The 8,060-nt window shown below is 39.9% G+C and overlaps 1 pseudogene; it reads right to left on the bottom strand.

Annotated features, from left to right (window-relative positions):
• Positions 1–619: 619 nt before the first annotated feature.
• On the bottom strand, positions 620–1,791 carry LOC102296652 (annotated as a pseudogene).
• Between the last annotated feature and the right edge of the window lie 6,269 nt (positions 1,792–8,060).

Genomic DNA, 8,060 nt, shown 5'->3' with positions numbered 1-8,060 from the left:
GGGCTGTTCAAGGACAGTGGTAGACCATAGAAAATCCTGGAGGGTGAAAGTCAGACCTACATCCAGCTGCAGAGCCACACTAACAACAGCAGCAAGCCCCACCGTGAACGTAAACACCAGCACAGACACGCCTCCAGCAGGGCAGACACAGACGGAGGCCCTGCAGCAGTAGCAGCAAATATGTAGTCATAAAGGGTTCAGAGTGGGTTTGAAACACAGACAGTAAAATTATTTAGCTCAGTTCAGTTCAGAAAGTATTAGAAATAGTATCCTGAATACCTTTTGTTCTAAGATTTGGTGCCATGTTTTTATTTACCTTCATTAAGCAGAGACTTTAATGCCCCAATTGAAAGTTCCTTACTTAAACCATCTTAAAGCAGCTTCATTCAAACTGAGCAACCCTTTATGTTACACAATTAAAGTTTTCTTTTTCATTGCCATCCACAGTTAAAGATTTGAATAATTTTGTTCATGCTTAATTCTGCTTAATTTATTTGTTGTTACTGTGACCTCTAGCAGTACATCTGTCCGGATGATTAGGATAACATTGTATTACCGTCATGAACGTCGCTTTTCTGTTTTTTTCTGATAGTAACACATATTTGTTTGCTGTGTTTGGATCCAGTGTGATTTCTCATGAATATTTCAAGAATTCATCTCTGGTCTTTGGCTCAGATTCTGGTAGTGAACCATCCACATTAGTGATTTTCATTAAGATGTTTGTCCATTTCTCTCTTAGACTTGATTGTAGTATATCTCTGGTCTCTGATAGTGCCCTTTGCAATCTGTCAAAATGCTGCAGACAAAAGGAGTGGATTGTAATAAAGCATATAGACTCACTGAGTGCTGACAGTGAGGGGTAGTTGTGTAGAAACTGGATGTGATCCTCTGTGTGTGAGAGCTGCTTCAATAGCTGCTTCAGCTCAGCATCTTTCCTCTTCAGCTCAGTGATCTCCTGCTCCAGCTTCTCCTCAAGCTCTTTGACTCGACTCACTTCAGTTTCCTGCTGGGATCTGATCTGCTGCTTCACATCAGAGCTTCTTTTCTGGATGAGATGGATCAGCTCAGTGAAGATCTTCTCACTGTGCTCCACTGTTTGATCAGCAGACTGATTGATGGCCTCCACCTCCTGTTGAAGCAGCTTCACATCTTTCTCTCTGTCCTGGATTCTCTGCTGGATGTTTTGTCGACTCACCTCCAGCTCTCTCTGCCTCTCAGTCCTTTCTGCTGCAGCTGAGACTGTGTCGTGGCCTTTATGTTCATCCACAGAGCAGAGATAACAGATACTCTGCTGATCAGTACGGCAGAACATCTTCATCACCTCATCATGACGAGAGCAGATGTTCTCCTGGAGCTTCTTGGAGGGCTCCACCAGCTTGTGTTTCATTAATGTAGTTAATTCATAATGAGGCTGAAGGTGTTTCTCACAGTAAGAAACCAAACACACCAAACAGGTCTTCACTGCTTTCATTTTTCTCCCAGTGCAGACATCACAGGCCACATCTTCATGTCCAGCATAGCAGTGATCAGCAGGAGCAGCTTGGAGTCCAGTCTTCTTCAGCTCCTCCACTAAATCTGCTAACATGGTGTTTTTCACCAGGACAGGCCTCTGTATGAAAGTCTGTCGGCACTGAGGGCAGCTGTAGATTTTCTTCACATCCTCCATGTCCCAGTGACTCTTAATACAGTTCATGCTGTGTCCACAGGAAATAGTCCCCGGATCCAGATCGAACAAGAGAAGGCATCCTGATCCAGATCAACTCTTTTTATCGCCATTTCTCTTCAAAGTCCCAGGGTACTTAAGTTTGCTTCAGTTTCCTTCAGCAGAGTTTGAACTATAACCCAAAAGCTCGCCATGCTTGTTTGTTAAAGAGCCTGCAGTAAATGACGTTTATCAACTCTGACACTCAGCCGCTTGCACCCATCTAAAACCTGGCAGGTCTGTGAAGCGGCTGGACACTTAAAATATCTGGACAGACTGAAATGTGCCAGTTTGCTTGTTTTGTTTTGTTTTTTAATCAAAGTCTCAGCAGCACTTCTACCGACCTCAACCAATCAAATATTTGGTTTCATTAGATTTGCACTCCTTGAGTCCTTTTTCAGTACGCACATTCTTCATCATTTCTCTGCAGAGTGCATCAGTTCTGTTGTCTGAGTAAGTGTAGTCAAGGCAGCAGATTCAGACACACATACAATCTACTGTATAGATTTATCACAGTAAATATATCAACAAAGGATCCAAAGTGATATCCTGCTCTTGCATCCAAGTGGCCAAAAAAAACAAAAATTGTCAGAAGCTGTGAAGAAAGTATTGGTTAGTCCAGAGGACCCCTCATCAGTAAACTGGTATTGGCTGGGATGTTTCATGTAAAAACCAACTGTTCATCATCTGAAACCTTTACAGACATATATGTATTTGTATATTTGTATAGCGCTTTACTAGTCCCTAAGGACCCCAAAGCGCTTTTTACATCCAGTCATCCACCCATTCACGCACACATTTACACACTGGTGATGGCGAGCTACATTTTACCATGTCGGATCATTTTTCACAAACAGCTGCTTAAAAGCAGGATGAACGCCAAGACTTGTGCGCAGTGGAGTAAATCAGTAAATCATTTAAGCTGCTTTCCAGAAGAAGAAGCTTTATTTATTTATTTGTGGGTACAAAGTCACAGTGAACTGAACAAACTATACGTGCTGTTTCCTTTGTCGGTGTGATTGGATGAAATGTGTCACTTAAAGAAGAGTGACTTTCAGTTTTGTTTTTTGTAATTAAGATCCTTCTGATCAGATCCGTGTTACGCACCAGCTGCTCACTGCAAGATATCTTATCAAAAAGTCTGTGAGGAGCGATAGGGGAGAAATTAATTTCAGTGAGAGCTGCAGCGCAGAACACTCAGACTGTTGAGTCTAAATACAACTGGAACGGTTTTATTTTGTTAGAGTCAATGATTAAACATCCAGACAGTCAAATTTTTAAACTTGACATTCAATCTACAAACAGGTCTGAAAAAGTAATTTTTTTAAATGTGTTTTTTAAATAATCAGCTATGTCTTCACTCGCTGTCCGTATTTATTTCACTCTTCTTTCTTTGAGTGTGTTGACATTTTAAAAGTATCTTTGTGTAGTAAATGCTTGACACTTTACTGTCTGGTGAGGCTCACACTGGATTTCTGAAATTCAAAGTTCCTCCACAGATGTAGGGGTTAGAAATGTGCATACCATGGCACACATCAGATGACTTCCAATGACGTTGTAGGGGCGTAGCGTGGCGTCATGGTAACAATCCACTGCAATTTGTCTCACATGTCAACTCAAAGATTTATTGGCCAGATTTTGACAAACAGCTTTATAACTTAGAAATTATGACTCTTACAAATGTGCTGTGTATATATAAAGATCCCATCTGACCTCTGACCTCTCCTCAAATATTGTCAGCCTTTCATAAAATGTTTGTTATATTTAAAACTATGCTTAAAATTCTACTGCTGTTGTTTGTATTGGGAACATTTAGGAAATTATACTAAACATCACATTATAGTTTGCATCCAAACTTCACTTTTGACCCACGAACTCGTCGCATTTCAAATCTGCCTTTTTGTCAAGTTGACTCCAAACAGTGTTATATCTTTATAGAAAGTAGTTAGAAATATACTGTAGCATAGTATTATTTAAGCTCAAGTTATTCATGTCCAGTGATTTATTAATCAATACCTATTGTCCATAACCTGCTCCTACATAATGTTTGTGCAGTCAAAGTGAATGTCTGTCATGCTACACTTCTCTGGTTTTAGCTGCACTACAAACATCTTAAATTACAATTAGAAAGAAAATAAAATTAATATTAAAAAATATGTAACACTGTTCTCTTAAAAGTAAATACAGGTCAGAGGGGGGCCTGCCTTGGTGGATGTTTGCACTCTCAGAAAGGTTCTTGTTATTTATTCAGTATACTATACTAGTAACACTTTCAACCACTCCCTTATTTTCAAAGGAGGTTCAATTGCAGATGGATCTACGTGTTTGATTTAGCACAGATTTTATGCAGGATGCCTTTCCTGACACAACCCTCTCATTTATCCAAGGCTGAGACCAGCATTAGGAGCCCACTATAGCTTGTGATGCCCGCGGGAGGATTTCTGTCTCCTCCTGGAATCAAACCAGGGATCAGTTAAATGTATTAACCACTACACCATGGAGCCTCTGTCTATAGTCTGTTTTCAACACAAAGGGGTTGTAACACAAAGCTTATATGTTCATCGGCATCAGTTTCTGTTCATATCAACAAATATCGGTAGAAAAAAATCTGTTCTCAAGTTTCTCCCCAGTAAAATGTTTACTCAAAAATAGACGGTTTGAAGCGACAGGTTTTCATGTTATGAGATCGTAAGATGAAAATGACACCTGAGACACATCTGGAACATATTTATTTATTTATTTATTACTTATTTATTTTTAGTATTCAGATGTATCCACGTACATGTTTCTGCTAATCATGACATCTGAGCTGAGTCTATAAAGCTCACGCAGTTCCCTCTTGCTGCCACTTGGTGCCGCCTGTGCTCTTTGCTTCCCTAAAGCAGCTAACTCATCATGAGGCATGATGGTTTTTGAAAATAGAGCATCACACAGGTGATACTTGTGTGTCAAATATGATGCACTTGGCTTTACAAGATTTATTATGTCACGTGAGACTGATAGCTGTATGTTCTGTTAGTCTGTAATGATGTTAATGTTGTGCGTTTTATACTTGTGTATATTCCCATATTTTTACTGCAACCCTTTTTACAGACCAGACACTGCAGGTGACAATGAGGCTTTAAAAATCCTCTCTTTAAGAAGCTTCGGTGACCCAGCTGTGGCTTTCTATCAGTAAATATATGAGCACCAGGAAAAATAAATAAGCTCACTTTAAAGCGTTGACCTGTATCCATGGCTTTTCATATGAGTAGAGTCAGTTTCAGCTGTATAAACAGCAGCATGACGACTGCAGCCAATTAACCTGTTTAGCACTGCAAACATATACACTGAACCCGGGAACTCAGGCGTGTTTGGAATCACATTAGAATCTGCTAAAGCCATCTGGATCCTGGATTTGAACCCAGGCTCTTTTGTTAACAGTCTTCATATCCTCCCCTGAGCTTGCAAAGGTTCCTCTGGTAATTATGCTTGCTGTTGTTTTTTTCTCACAATATGAAAAAACAAAGTTACTCTGTGAAAAAAATCCTTCAGTTTGGTTCTCAAAGGGCAAAAATACCATCAGGCTTCAGAAATAAGCCAACAAAACCTACTTTTTCCCATAAAAATAAAACAAAAACTTTGTAAAAATATAAAAAAAAGTAGCACTTGTTTATTGTGACTGAGGTTACAATGACTGGAACTATGCGTGGGATGGGTTACCTTTATTTATTATTTGTTTAATCTTAGGAGCAGATAATAACATGTGCATAATGTTAGAGTGAGCTCAGCTCATGTAGCTTAAAAGGTGCAAAACATTCAGTATGTCAGAGTACTAAAGTTTAAAGATTTGTTAAAACTACATTTCTAAAACCAGCAAAAACTACAGAGAAACTGTTTTGTGCAGCAGCCAGTTTCAGATTTTGTTTGAGTTTTATGACGTGAACTTCAAACCTTGATGTTGGTCCTTTTATAAGATAGTTTTTCATGTTCCCTTCAACAAATTTCAATAATAACTGCATGAGAAGAGTTTGTTCATGTTTAAGTTTGTGCCAGTGTTGATTGTGTCTGTAAGTAACTAATGGATATGTGCTGATCAACAGCAGCAGCTTCTCCTGGCAGTATCAGCACTACAGCAACTTCAGTCTGACCACCAGAATAAACCTGATCCAGGAACGCCCCCAGACCAGGACGAGCAGCTCCCAAAGGATCCGCTGCCAAAGTCCTCAGACCAAAAGGTGGTTTGAATGTTGGGGGTGACTGCTGTAAAGTTGAAGCATGAGTGAAGAGGACCAAACACGAAAAGCCAGTTTGAAATAAGAACAATTAAAGCATTTTGGTCACAGTCCTACTTCATACACGCAGACTAGATAAAATAATCAGCTGCAAACCTAAAAATAAACTTCAGTTAAACAAACAACCACGTACCTGATTAACATACAGTTATCCGATGCTGCTGTAGCGCTGAAGCTGTACAGTAGGCCGTTAGGGAGATGTGATATGATCTCCCAGTCTGTCAGCGAGGAAACCACCAGTAAATATTTAATCAGCAATTTAGTTTGCCTTTCAAATATTCATGAAATCTAATCAACTTAATCACGGTGTGATCGTTATTTCACAGCGTAATGAAACTCCCCGCCAGTTCACTCAAGTGTGTCCAGGGTGGCTGACTTCACGCCGTCGCTCTTTAAAACAATAAAACTGAGACACACACACACGCACACGCACACACACACCTAAAGATGCAGGCACACATGCATCACATAAAAAACAATGTAGCTGACTAGGAAAGGAGAAGGGAAACCAATAATTAAAAAGATTTGCGTGAAAGGAAGCAAAAAAAGGAAAGAAGGAAGGATAGAAGTAAGAAAAGAACAAAGGAAGGCTAAAAGAAGGAAGGATATAAACACAATGAAAGAAGGAAGAAGACAGAACGTAGGATAAATATAGAGAAGAAAAAATGAAGGACAAAGGCAGAATGATAGATAATTGTAGTTGAGAATAAAAGGAACAAATAAAGGACAGAAGGAAGGAACAAAGGAAGCTGCATTGTTTTTCAGCTTTGCTGTTATTCTGCCCCCTGGTGGCTAAAAAGCCACATAAAGCAGCTTTAAAGATTATTGGACAGTTTTTGTACAAAAAAGGAAACAAGATAATCAATATGAAAGATATATTCAACTTCACACTAAACAGACTCATAAATTATTGACACCATCAGCCATAACTCTGACTTTACAGGAGCTGTTTCCCATTTTTAGAAATACATTTATTCCCTTTCTTGCCAGGAGTTAGTCAATAAGACTCTTGGGGGGCCGAGCTAGCTGTCCTCCCGCAGAGCTTCCAGTCTTTATGCAAAACTAAATGTGCAGCTGGGAGTTTTGCATACTGATGTGAGCGGGCTATGAGTCTGCTATTTTATTATCTGAGTATTTTCTTTTTTATGTTACAGCTTCTTCAGATGTTTGGTTTGGGCTTTAAGTAGTTTCCAGAAGTTCTCCCCTGAAGGCGAGATGACGCCAGAGGCATCAGATGGATTGGAGTACCCTTGGAGCATTAATTTTTACAAAACTTCTCAAGAGTTTATTTTATTCATCTCAAACTGATTAACTTTTCTGCAGTTTTGAGATGAAGTTGAGCACGTACCAGTAGATTTGATCCCATGTTGGTGAGGGAGAGCAGGAAGTAACATTATGAAGTGTATACACACATGCGCCTCAGAGGAGATCCTGCAGCTTTCTGCTGTGTGCAACAAAATATTATAATATGGCAAGAAATGATAACGTGTACAGCTTCTCCTCCTGCCGTTTCCCGACATCCAATCTGATAAGATGAGATAAAGTGGATGTGAGACTTTAGCATCACGCAGACACAACAGAGAGGCTATTACTGCGTCTGATGAAAAACAGATAGATTGCACTGTATTCCAGCCTGTGGCTAAGATCCCACAGGGCAGGCAGAATGAGGTGCTCTCCAAAATGAGCTCGACTTCGCCGCAAATAGGACACAGCAGCTTCCCCGTGTTCTCCTCGGGCCAAGCATTACTCTGTACATTAGATCCATCTCACCGTTCCTCTGTGGAGAGCTGCAGCAGCATGTACGGGATAAACGGAGGTGTATTGTTGTGTCACCTGGAAACATCCCGTGTTATAGAATTAGCATATTTATGCTTCACAGTCCTCAGTTTCTTTGTCTGGCTTTAACCTGGATTTAATTCTCCACAGTTTTAAACGTGCTGTTTAATTCAGTTTAAAGCTTCTTAACGTGGGATTCTTCAGTGACTGTGGTCATTGTTGGATTCTTGTTGCTTCGCATTAATTACTGTTTTATTGATACGCATGCAAACACACACACACACACACACACACACACACACACACAC

Source organism: Haplochromis burtoni, unplaced genomic scaffold (assembly GCF_018398535.1).
Source record: "Haplochromis burtoni strain Fernald_Lab_line unplaced genomic scaffold, NCSU_Asbu1 Contig_410, whole genome shotgun sequence".
Classification (NCBI taxonomy): Eukaryota; Metazoa; Chordata; class Actinopteri; order Cichliformes; family Cichlidae; genus Haplochromis; species Haplochromis burtoni.
Note: the sequence above shows the minus strand (reverse complement) of the source record. Positions and strands in the feature narration are given on the sequence as shown.